At 39.0% G+C, this 12,500-nt stretch overlaps 1 pseudogene; it reads left to right on the top strand.

Moving 5' to 3' along the window:
• The first annotated feature begins 5,850 nt into the window (after positions 1-5,850).
• Positions 5,851-7,258, top strand: LOC137968715 (uncharacterized; annotated as a pseudogene).
• Positions 7,259-12,500: the final 5,242 nt, after the last annotated feature.

The following is a 12,500-nucleotide window of genomic DNA, read 5'->3' as shown; positions in this document are numbered from 1 at the left end:
TGAGGGACTTCAGGTTACTGCAAAAGGGTCTAAAAGTCTTGCAGGAGGACGGAGACTTCATATACTGGTGGCAATTGCATATGGAAAAGGCGTTATTTTGAAGGAAATCTACGAGAAAATGAATGCTGTTTTTTTTTCTCAGTTTATAAAAGACAATTTTAATTCGTGCTTTACTCAAGCAGGACCAAAAAGAAATGGAAGACGTTTATTTTTAATGGATAACGATCCCTCGCAAAACAGCAAAGCTTCAGTTAGAGCTATGGAACAGATAGAAGCTGAACACCATAAAATTGCGCCTCGTTCACGAGATCTCAATCCTATTGAAAATATTTTTCATGTTGTTAAAAAGAGTTTAGCCGAGGAAGCAGTATCGTGCCAAATAAGAAAAGAAACATTTGAAGATTTCAAAAACAGAGTACTTGATATGTTTGCTAAAATCGAGGTCAAGTTGATTGACAAAACTATAGAGAGCATGCCAAAACGTATTGAAGCTGTATTGGGTTCCAAGGGGTACAGAACAAAGTACTAGAGTGACTATTTCAATATTGTAAACTGTAGCAATGAACGGACAATGTCAACAATAATAAAATATGTGTACACGAAAGCTAAAGGGAATTTTTTCAGTCACTGAAATTGGTTAATTAGATAACATGTAACAGCTGGTTTACATTTCATTAGACAGCAACAGTTCTCGCCAAAATAACGCACAGTGTCACGAGCTGTTATTGCTCGTATTTCCTAAACGATTCGCATTATACTTATGCCATGCAAGGCATGTAATTATCAATCAATTTTTTCTCCAAATTATTTTTCAATTTCACATGTTTTGCATTTGAAGGTGAATTTTCAACAGTACTCACTCCCGTTCTAAAGAAATAATATAAAGCATTATTTACTTTACCCTAAAGGTTGCCGAGTACTGTTGAAAAACCACTTTGAAGAAAAGGTATAAAAAAACAATAAAATGTTAAGTTGAGATTACATATTTACTTTCGTGGTTCCAATACATCAGATAAGTTTAGGTAGACAAGCCGTTTTCAACCGAGTACTGTGGCTTCTCTTACCGAGTAGTGTGACTTTGACGTCATGACCTCAACCGTCTCTTGTAAACAAAGGGAGATCGCACAAAGATGAACACCAATTACTTGCTTGTCAAAATAAATCTGGCAAAGCAGCTTGCACAAGGAACTAAATTCTCTTGCTCACTCTGAGGTATCTGTCGCCAGAAATGGAACAGACGCCAGCGAACTTCCATCATCTGTGTGTTCGCGCGATCAATGATTGCCCCTTTAACAAGCGCGAGTGGAGCATCGGCAGTTGCAAAGAAAGGAGTATCTTTGATTAACTCGATGTCCTGTTTACAAAATGTTTTAGGGGCAGGAAGATGCACGATGTCGCCCTCGAGCGCTTGAAGGAAGTCTGCCCAAGCTATTATTGCTGGATTCCAACGAAAATCGTTGAGAAAAATTATCTCTGCATCCTGGGCCCCCATCCATGCAAACGAACCTGTTGCAGGATTGCAGAAAGCATGGAAAATCTTCTTTAATGGAGATAAAATGAATGTTTTACCCGTGTTTGCTGGTCCGTAAATGTAAACATTACGGTATTTTCCCCGACCTTCTTTTAGAGCAGTGTAAATTGCATTACAAAAGGCATTCACTACGATACCATGGGCACCTAACAGCCTCTCAGCAGCAACAATCCATTTCCCCCCGCAACCCTCGCTACATTGCTGCTGCTGACATTCCTCCAATATTTCGATACGCGTTTTCTTAGAACGCGCAAACTTCTCCTCTGCTTGAGAGAATTCTAGGGCGAGTGACAAGGCCTCATCTACTACCCTGTTTCCTCTATTAGTAATGAACTCAGCTAACTCAGTCTTCCCTTCGCGTTGTTGTTCAACGGCTAGACATACAAGCTCTAATCGAGATTTGATCTTTTTTTGTTGAATTAACTGAGTAACGTCATAAACTGTGAGGCGTTTTCGAGGTGATTTCTTGTTCTTCTTTCCTCTTTCAGAGAGCTTCCGTTTGCTCTTCTTACACGCTATTGCTCTCTCCGTTCTGGGAACTTCCTGCAAATCTGGATGGTTTGAGGAATGCAACGCCTCACTATCTTCTTTGGTAACGTAGCGATATGCAGTATAGTAGGTGTTGTGGATATCACTGAAATGAACCTTTATTCCGTACCTTTCGTCTAAGAACTTCCTTACTTGAAGCCAACGTTTGCGTTTACTTAGTTTCACCGCCATGTGATAATGGTAGGAGTTGTTGATTTTGTTGGATACAGAATTATCGGTATCAGCATGTGCCTCTAAAGATACAACCCAATGCAAAACCCTCACTCCACAGTTTTCCCAACCTTCCAAAACAGCTTCAGAAAAGCTGGATCTCGAGGGGAAACGGCTTGTGTCAGCCCGACTGTATGTCATGAGATATATTAATCGTTGATCTTCGCTCTGCAAAGACGTGTTTACAGAGACAGACGCCATGACTGTTTAAAAAAATTACAAGTGTTGACTCACATTGTATACCATTCAACTATTTTAATACTATAAATATGAACAATTTCCTCGACTTTTAAGACGAACACACGGCAGTTATAATGGCAAAGTCTTTACAACATCCAAGAGAACAAGTATTCGCCATTATTTCAAAAGATGTGCGATATTAAGTAATAACCCGTACCCCTCCCCCGACGGTATTATTGTTATATGAGCACAGCCCCCCACTTATTGACTATTGCTCCACAAGGTCACGATGTCACTATATAGACCATAATATCCCTATATTTCTCTAAATGAGTTCATTTCAAAGCATTATGTAAGCTGATGATATGAATGACCTTTTGGTGCTTATAGACAATCAGTGGCAAAAGTCTTGGGACACTCACCATTTGAAGTTGGTTTTCTTACTGAGTTTGAAAAATTGCCCCCTTCCCCCCAGAACAATGTTGCCAATAGTGAACATACATTTCTTTGTCTATTTCAACATTGATTGGGGGGAGGGGGGGAGTTTTATTTTGAAGTTTTCAGTGGAATTTTGACAGTTATGCTTAGTTTCTGACGTCTGAGAGGTTTTCAGGCCCATTCTGACACTAGCGTCCCAACTACTTTTGCCACTGATTGTAGCCACCAAGGGTCATCTCGTATTGCTTTCAATTGGTGACTGTAGTCAGAGCTATTATAGCACTCACCAGCACAGCAATAGTGTGGCATGGAGTCTATCGACAAAATGTTCGACAATTTCGAGGTTATTTGTGTCAGGTGAAGTGCTTGCGGTTGGCAGGTAGCGCATGTAAAAAAAATTGTCACAAACCATTCAATAGTGGGAATCAAACATGATCTAACACCATCCAAAAAACTCCAATCAACTTAACGGCAAGCTATTATGCCCGGGGGGGGGGGGGGGGGAACTCCCTTATAAGGGCTTAATGGGGACGTGCTGCCAGGTAGGGTATGTTTTTCGGGATTTTTGTCTTTAACAGGGTATCGAATTTATCAATTTTTGTCTTAAACTGGGTTAAATGACTTAAACAGGCTATCAAAATCGGAATTCTGTCTTAAAATGGGTAGGAAAATCAGCGATATTTGTCTTAAACAGGGTCAGGGTACGAGGGGCCATGCCGCACCTCCCCACCCAGGGATATATCGAGTACCCCCCCCCCCCCCCCACGGGCTATTATGGTTTACTTGAGGGGATTTATCTCTCAAATCGCTGAAGAGCGTATAAATGTTGGAATCACTAAGACAGAGCCTAATATCATATTAGGCTCGGATCATGAAAACTATTAACCGATTGAGAAGATGCATACTTAAGGCGAGTCTTCCCCTAAACTGCATATTCTTCAAGACATTACCTACAGCTACGATCTGGATATTATTTGTTTAACTGAAACATGGTTGAACGACTCTGTAAGCAACCAAGAAATACTACCTACTGGTTATAATTTTTTGTTACAATTTCCCCAATAGTATAAACCTAATCAAATACACTGGAGAAAAACAACAGGGAAGAATCCAAAAGCGCACTAGACACCATACGAGGGATACTCCCCAAAAACTACCAGATAATGTGGAAACGTATATAATACAGATCATACCTAAGTCTAAAATAAATTTAAAAAACAACTAAACTATCCAAAATTCTAATACAAATAAAGAGAAAAACAAACTATTACCATGACATGTTATAACTTTGTGCTTAAAATCAGAAAAAGTGGCAGATTCTTTTATATCATCGGGTAGGCTATTCCATTCATTCATAATATGGGTAAAATAACTATTTTTAAAACTATTAGTTCTACTGTACATACAAACAAGATAAAAAGAGTCATTTTTCTTAAGTTATAATCTAAGTTACGATCTTTACAGAAAAACACCTTTAATGCCCTTCAAAAATGCAACATCCCTCATAAATCTCCTGTTAGATAAACTTTGTAAATTTAATGGCTTTGCCTTGTATTATTATCCTCATTAGATTTTAGGATAAACTTAGTTGCCCTCCTCTGAATTGACTCTAATCTATTAGTATTACGAAGTTTGTGAAGATTCCAGGTCTCACATGAATATTCAAGCAAGGGTCTAACAAGACTTCAGTAAAGTGTTCTTAATGAAGTACTGTCCTTAAAGTCCTTACAAGTTCTTTTCAGCAAACCAGATTTTTGATGGACATAATGTGCGTACTTTTAAATTGATCTGTCGTAAATGTCGCAAAGTTATTTTTTTCTCTGTTTGCTCTTGTTGATATCAAAGTACTTTTTTTTCCTTTTTTTTTTTCATTCTGGGCTGGGTTGGGTATTCTAGTTTTGAGGGGTCGGGCTTTTGGGTGTAAATACCTTGAAGGGGACTTACTGTCCTATTGCATTTAACACCCACCTTAGAAATTTCATTCTTGCTAAATTCGTCCCAGTGGGTAAAAAGGAGCCTGTAGCATACGGTATTTGCGCCTCTGTATACATGACAGTTTACCCTCAGATATGAAGCGGATTTGTATTGTCAACAGCCCGGCCTCTTGGTGAAGAAGGTCAACCAGAAGGTAGAATGAAACTTGGGTTTTTCTGTTAGCTCGTTCTCTTTGGTCAGACAAATTAGTAGCCAAAGGAGTTTATAAGGCCAGTAGTTGGTGACAAAATATGAAATAGGAAATACGTGCAATCTTTCCTGTTCGCGAAATTAACTTATTCGAAAATGACGGAAGAATTAAACTCTGTATCACCATGATAGAAGTCAGGAGTCAGTCCAGCGTGTAACTTACTTTACTTACATGAAGTAGACAAACTCGGTAAACTAAGTTTAACTTAAAGGTCGGCACACACGAGGGGACTAGTCCCTGCGACTAGTCCCTGCAACTAGTCCCCTGAAGAGTTTACACGAAGGGACTGGTCGCAGGGACTATTCCCTAGTAGTGTTTACACGCGGGGAGCAATTGCACAGGAGAGTAGCAAAAATTGACGGCAAACGGCATAATTCTTTCACTCTGCAGCTTTCTTAAGAAACCAAAATTATTAAAATAGCAATGTAGCATTGAAATAAATCAGCTCAGTACAAACTGCAGATTGTTCAGCGAAATTATTCAGTGCCTGCATTGTTGCTGATTCAGTTCGGATATAAGCGGAGAATAACGCTTTGTTGCCGATCAGATGTGGCCAACACACAAAAAGGGGGGAAAATTCGATCAAGATTTCTAGTACTCATGTAAATTATTTAAAAACTGGTTAAATCCCGAGGAGGAAACATCAAATAAATTATCCCAGAAGTGACACAATCACTTCTGTACATTGTGTTTTCTGGCGGGAATATATGGCGGGAAAATTTCTTTACCAACCATTTAGATGCTACTGAGGCGAAAGATGGCGAGTAGAGCTAAGAGGAAAAGACTATTATTGCTTATGATGACGATGTTAGAAGAGGAGATGCCAGTCACTTATGAAAGAAGAATGTGGGCTCGACAGTGGCTACTGCGACGAGAAGAGAGAGCTGCGTTTAATACACTTTTTCAGGAACTAGCTGTCGAAGATACGCCTGGATTCAATGAGTATATGAGAATGCCTTATCCAAAATTTGTCGCTTTGGCTGATCTGATTGGGCCATATATTAAGAAGCAAGATACTTGTATGAGAATCTCCATCCCTGCAAGCGAGAGGCTAGCCCTAACGATTCGTTTCCTGGCGACGGGTGAGACTTTTCAATCGCTTTCCTTTCAGTTCCGCATCGGAAAGGCAACTGTTAGTGGAATTGTCATGGAGGTGTGTGATGCAATTTATGCTGTGCTTGGAAAAGATTTCCTTCAGACACCCAGGCAAGCTGAAAAATGCACTGAAATCGCAGAACTGTTCAACTCAAGATGGAACATACCAAACAACATTGGAGCCATCGACGGTAATCATATTCTTATACAGAAACCTGCTTATGCAGGTTCACACTTCCACGACTACAAGGGAAACGAAAGTATCATTGCCCTTGTAGTTTCAGGGCCTGATTATGAATGTGGGCACCAATGGAAGAAACCCAGATGGACATGCCTGGGGAAGAAGCTCTCTTAAATATGCATTAAATGATTCAGACAATCCATTAAATATACCACCTCCGCGTCCACTTCCTGGCCGAACAACTCCAGTTCCTTTTGTTCTCACAGGGGATGAGGCATTTGGGTTATCTAAGTACATGCTAAAACCTTACCCTAGCAGGAATCTCACTGTAGAACAGAGAATTACCAACTACCGCATTTCAAGGGGAAGAAGAATTTCCGAAAATATTTTGGGAATTCTGGGGAACAGGTGGCGTTGCTTTAGAGTCCCTTTTCTGTTAGCTCCATTTAAAGTAAAGGGAGTAACCCTAGCTGCACTTACCCTTCACAACTGGCTAAGAGCTGACACCAGCAGTCGTAACATTTATAGTCCACCCACCCTTGTTGACAGGGAGGACCCTGAGACGGCAGAGGTTATTCCAGGATCATGGAGAGAAGATATCCCAACAGATTCTTTCCTTAATTTACAACCATCAACGTCAAGGAATTGCTCTAAAGAAGCTAAAATGTGCGTGAAGAATTCACTCGGTGGTTTAACAATGAAGGTGATGTGTCATGGCAAAGGCATATGTGTGGGCTATAAACCTTTTACACAGGTACACAGGAAGGACATGCCAATCCCAGGGAGTCCCATATCAAGTATTTTACTGCAAAAACATTTAGATCACTTGTTCATGTTTGCCACCCCCACCCCCGCCAAGAAACCTAAAGACAAACCCCAGAGTATCTGAACCCCTCTAGTTAGGAGGACATGGGCACTACTAAGTATAGCCCCATCATATTGCGTTTACATTTAATAACATAACAGAAATAACATGCGTAATTCTTCAAATGTGTAGCTATTCAAATCTCACCATAGGGAAGGTATTAAAACAGGCTGCATCAGCTGCATTGCAGTTTGAGGGGACCAAAACCAGATGAAACAATTCAGTGTTTATTTTTAAATATAACTTCACAATAACCACAATAAAATAACATTTGAAGAAACAAGTTGTTAGTATTTCTTTGTACAAGCAGGTTTTTATAACCTGAGCAGGGTAAAAGAAATCCTCGAAAAGGTCAAAAGACCAATATTTAATATTCACAACAATAAATTTAACTGATTGACATGAAATGGAGGGTTTGATGGTAATTGAATCTACCGTTTTCTATACAAGTCCATATTTGCCATAAAATGCTATAAAATTCCACCCTCAGCTCCAACATTTGGCAAACTTTGTTGTTTCAGCAGCCACTCTATGAAAAAATGTTCGTGACTGATTGGCATAGTCATGTGAAACGTATTGTCAGGGAAGGCAGTCCATATGTTCAAACGTATCCAAATTACAACAAGAGGATTCCCAAAAATTCGTACATGATTATATTAATAAATCAATTTGAAAAACACTGGGGTTTGTAAAAACCCATATTTAAACACAACTACCTTTGCCTTTGAGTATGACATATTGAGACAAGACCATACCTTCGTGTTTCTCGGTATTAGTAATACTCAATGGGTGCAAAGGAATGCATCTGCATGCTTTTATGAGGAGCTGGGATGTTCTGTTGATAACTATTATTTGCTTCACTTGAACTATAGGAAGAAATACTTGGAGCAGGGCTGTATCTACCATGTGTGCTAAATCGAGTTGCAGCACCACTGGCAACCTCCACTTCATCACTCTCTTCTATCTGAAATAATATATCCCCTATGCACTTCTTTGCCCTGCGAAGTTTTTTTGAATTTAATTTTGAGAAGGTTAAACTGACATAATTTGCAAATGCTGCAGCTTCACTATTTTCGATTGAAATATTTTGTCCCTGATGCTTTTCAGGTTGTCTCATTGCCACCACAGCTTCAGAAAACAATTGTAGTTTTCTATCCTCACGGCTGTCTCTTTGCTGCTGTTTAGAAGCCTTCTTAACTTTGGGTTTTGAAGGCTCACTTATGGAATTAACAGTGACATGTGTATCATCACAGATCACAGTGACATATTTGAGTTTTTCATAAAATTCCCACGTTCGCGTGTAAATTTCGGATGTTCCAGCGCCAGATGGTTTCACAGATGCCTTGGAATGCTCTTGTCTAAATCTTTTCAGCAGTTCTTTCCTCTTTTTCTTCATGTCTTTAACATCATACTTGTCCTCAAGTTCTTTCCCCAGTAGATCATACAGCAAATCTTTATTGCTATTCTCGTGATACTCGGTATTGTTGTGATTCCACAAGCACTCATTTTCTTGGAAGAACGCTATGAGAATTTCTAAGATAAAAATACGTACATGTATCTTGGGTCTGACACTCTAATGTTTACCGTAGTATGTTTGAAATAACTTAAGGACTGACTTAACTTAGTGAAAGCGATCCATTTTTACCTGTTAGGAGATACATATTTGAAATAATTATTGATCATTCCCAAGTTGGGAGAGGAGCACTTACAGTAGTCAGTAGTCAGCTTACAGGGAGCGTGTTTTACCTTTTCAGTACTATTTTAATAGCTAGGGTCAGTAAGGTATTGAGTGTGTAGGTTTAGCTCATGTTTTGCTAAGAAAGCAATAATGCGATGACGACGATGGTCCCCTTGGAGACGTGGTTATGTTTCAATCTGGGGGTTTGACTGAAAAAGGAAATTCGGTGTTACCAAATATTATATATATATATATTATATATAGATACGTAGACTTGAACTAGGTTAAAAACATTTATTTGCTACTCCGAGTTTCATGCTTCTCACGAAGCAATCATCAGGCAACTGCCAAAAAGAAGGAATACATGGTGTTTTAGAGTGATTTTGAAAATAACGGTAGCAATTCACTATAGGCTGGGGTGCATAGCAACGGTTAAACAATACAAACTGTTTCCAGTGAGCTGCTAAAAATAAGCCTTAAATAATTACGCTATTGAGAAGGAATTTCTTTGCATGTCTGCAACTTGTTACAAGCTCATTTCTGTTGTTAAGGGTCGCCAAATCCGGTCTACAAATTATATAGTATTTCTCCCACAAACATAAATTACACTTCTTCGTTACATTTGAATAGGATCTCGCATGCCTAACAATCCGCCATTTAATGCGATAGTCGACTTTCTTGTCTTTCAAACCCCATACATATTTACTAAGTTCAGTGGAATTTCTGTAGGGTTCATTTCTAAAGGAACATGTGTGGTTTCTATAACATGATTTGAATGATGTGTCGCAAAGACCGATGTAAGTTTGCTTTGACTGAGATGTTGTGACCTCTGCTTGATAGATGGTATTCCGCACGTTGCACTTTCCGTCTAGAGGGCAGGATCTTTTGTCACGGCAGTTGCAAGTGTTGATAGTTTGAGCGGGTGGATTTGATGACTTGTTGATGACGGCTTTATTTTGGTTGGAGATAATTGTTTTTACATTGCTCATGCAGCTATAACTAATTTTGAGAGTGTTCCGGTTGAAAATTCTGTGCAAAGGGTGTGATTTTGGGAAGTGCTTGCCGATTAAGGTGAGGAAACACTTTCCAACTTTTGTTTTGACGTTTTGGCTGTACGGAGGATTGAACCAGCTTCGTGAGAGGATGCTGTTGCAAGTCTTCCAACCGGGTACGGCTCTGATCTTCAGAGCAGCCCGTATCGTTGCCAATGAGCTGTTTATATTTTTCTTGATATGTACACATCTCAACACACTTTGTAGATTGTTCTTCGTGGTCTCGTCGTCAAATCTCTCACGGTGTTGACGGGGAGAAATAATGATGTAATGATGGAGGGGTAATAACAAACAAATCATTTTACATACATTCCAGGAAAAATCACGCGGTATCGAACACGATTATCAATGGTAAATCACAGACGCTCCTTTCAGATTTTTTTCCGGAGAGTGGGCAGCTGTGCACAGGCTAGAATGGAAGGGGCCCTTTGGATTTTACTTAACCCATGAATGGGATCAAAGACACCAACCCACATCATTTTCCAGTGTGAAAATCTATTTAATTTAGGAAATATTGTGTTATAATCAATCACTCCAATGAGGACAATATAATGAAACGAAATTATCATTGTAAAATAGCCTACTACATCATACATTTATTCAATTTATTATACTGGTAATATTATAAATAACAAATTAATCTTTTTAAATATAAATGTATTTTAATTTCATGGACATGAAACTGATTAGCTTTTTTCCAGAATAGGAAAGAACTTTCTTTATATATTATTCTAGAAAGGGCTTACACTTACTAGGGTTGTACCTGCCTGGAAAATTTCGATCCGCTTCGCAAAATAGTAATTTTGGTCAAATTACTATTTTGCCAAATGGATGAAAAATTTCTGGCAGGTACAACCCTAACCATTTACCAACGCTAACATTAGGCCTAAGGTTAGCTTAAAGAATCTTTAGGATTCTTTCTGTATTTCTGTTCGTTTTGTTTCGTTTCACAAATCATTGTAAGCCCTAATAAAGTTCATCTGATGTATCCAACAATGGACTTCCAAATTAGCCAGCCCCAACATGAACAATATATATAAACATTAAAGTGCCCCTGTGATCAAAAAAAACAATTCCTTTTTTCCTTCAGATTTTAAAAGTGTGTTTGCTTAACACCTGCCTGACAAAATTTTGAGCTTTTATTTTTATCCAAAGGCTGTTTACTTTGAGTGTAAGTTTTGGATTTTATGGTCCGCCATTACTCACGTTCAAAACTGACCGGTTGGATCCAGGGAAAAGTGACATCAGAGGCTCACTAGCTTAAAATTCAGCGTGTGAATGCAGCTTATTATATATGCAAAGCGTGAGTTTAAAAGTCTGAAAGCCCAAAACCCCCGTGCTGCATATTAATTCTGCGGCGTACACACGTATTGCATTCTTAAACTAGTGAGCCTTCGACGTCATTTTCTCCTCGATCCAGCTCTGTCAAGAACATAATGTTAGTAATGGCGGACCATTAAATAGAAAAATTACAGTTAAAATAAAGAGGTGTCTTTTTGAAATCAAGGCTTAAAACGTGGGTCACTTAGTGTTTTGTTCACATAGTTTTGAAATCCAAAGAAAAATATGAATTGATTTTTTGGTCACAGGGGCACTTTAACATATTTTATAACAATAAAATATCAGTGATAAATGAACAGCCATTGTTATTGTTCTCTTTGGGTAATGTAATCATTGTTAGAAATGACAAAATGAAACAATTTGTAACTGATATCCAATCTAAACAGTGTCACAAAGTGAACACATCCCCTTTGTCACGAAATCGTCCGTTCTGAGGTTAAAAAGGTCATTAAGTTCTGCTTTGGGACACTTTTTAGCAAGAAAATAATAATAAATAGGGGTCCATGGACCCAGTCCAAAAGGGGGGTCCATGTTTTGTCCTTTCCCTTCAACAGGTGACACAGCTAATTAAGAATAGTATGTTTTGGAACAGGGGTGGAAATAACGGGGGGCAAGTGCCTATTTTTTTAGCATGTAGCGTGACATCAAATAAATTTGTTTCAAGTGAAAGCAGCCGGTAAGGCAAAGGCGGGTGAAACACTAGTGTAGCAACAAAGAAAACATGTGAAAAAGTATTCTTGTAATTAAGTCTTAACATGGGTAAGTGAAAACCGGTATCCAGCTGCAAAGGTTCCAGATTAACAGTGTGTGGCTGGTGACCTCCAGCTCTAGGTAGCTAACATGAAGATCGTAAAACTATCAATTGATTTAAACAAGAAATAGACATCGAAGGCAGATGATGTTCGTACAAAGAACACCTGAGGCAGAAAGAAACTAAGAAATTCGACCATTCATAACATACCGCTGCTGGAAGTTCTGTACTGGCGATTTTGTCATGCGGTCAACAGGCAAGATTATAGAAAATATGTCATTCATAACATTCCAGAGGGCTGATTCCAGCATTTTCACACGGTTCCTTACACAATCACTATGCCCACTCCACCACCGGGTTCCTGTGCTGTAGAGATCGCGGATGTAATATATCAAAAACGAGTACGAGTGCTTCATCAGGGTATCCAGACACCGAGAAACAGAT

This window comes from Montipora foliosa, chromosome 8 (genome assembly GCF_036669935.1).
Source record: "Montipora foliosa isolate CH-2021 chromosome 8, ASM3666993v2, whole genome shotgun sequence".
Lineage (NCBI taxonomy): Eukaryota > Metazoa > Cnidaria > Anthozoa > Scleractinia > Acroporidae > Montipora > Montipora foliosa.
The sequence above is the reverse complement of the archived record's forward strand: the minus strand, read 5'-3'. Positions and strand labels throughout refer to the sequence as shown.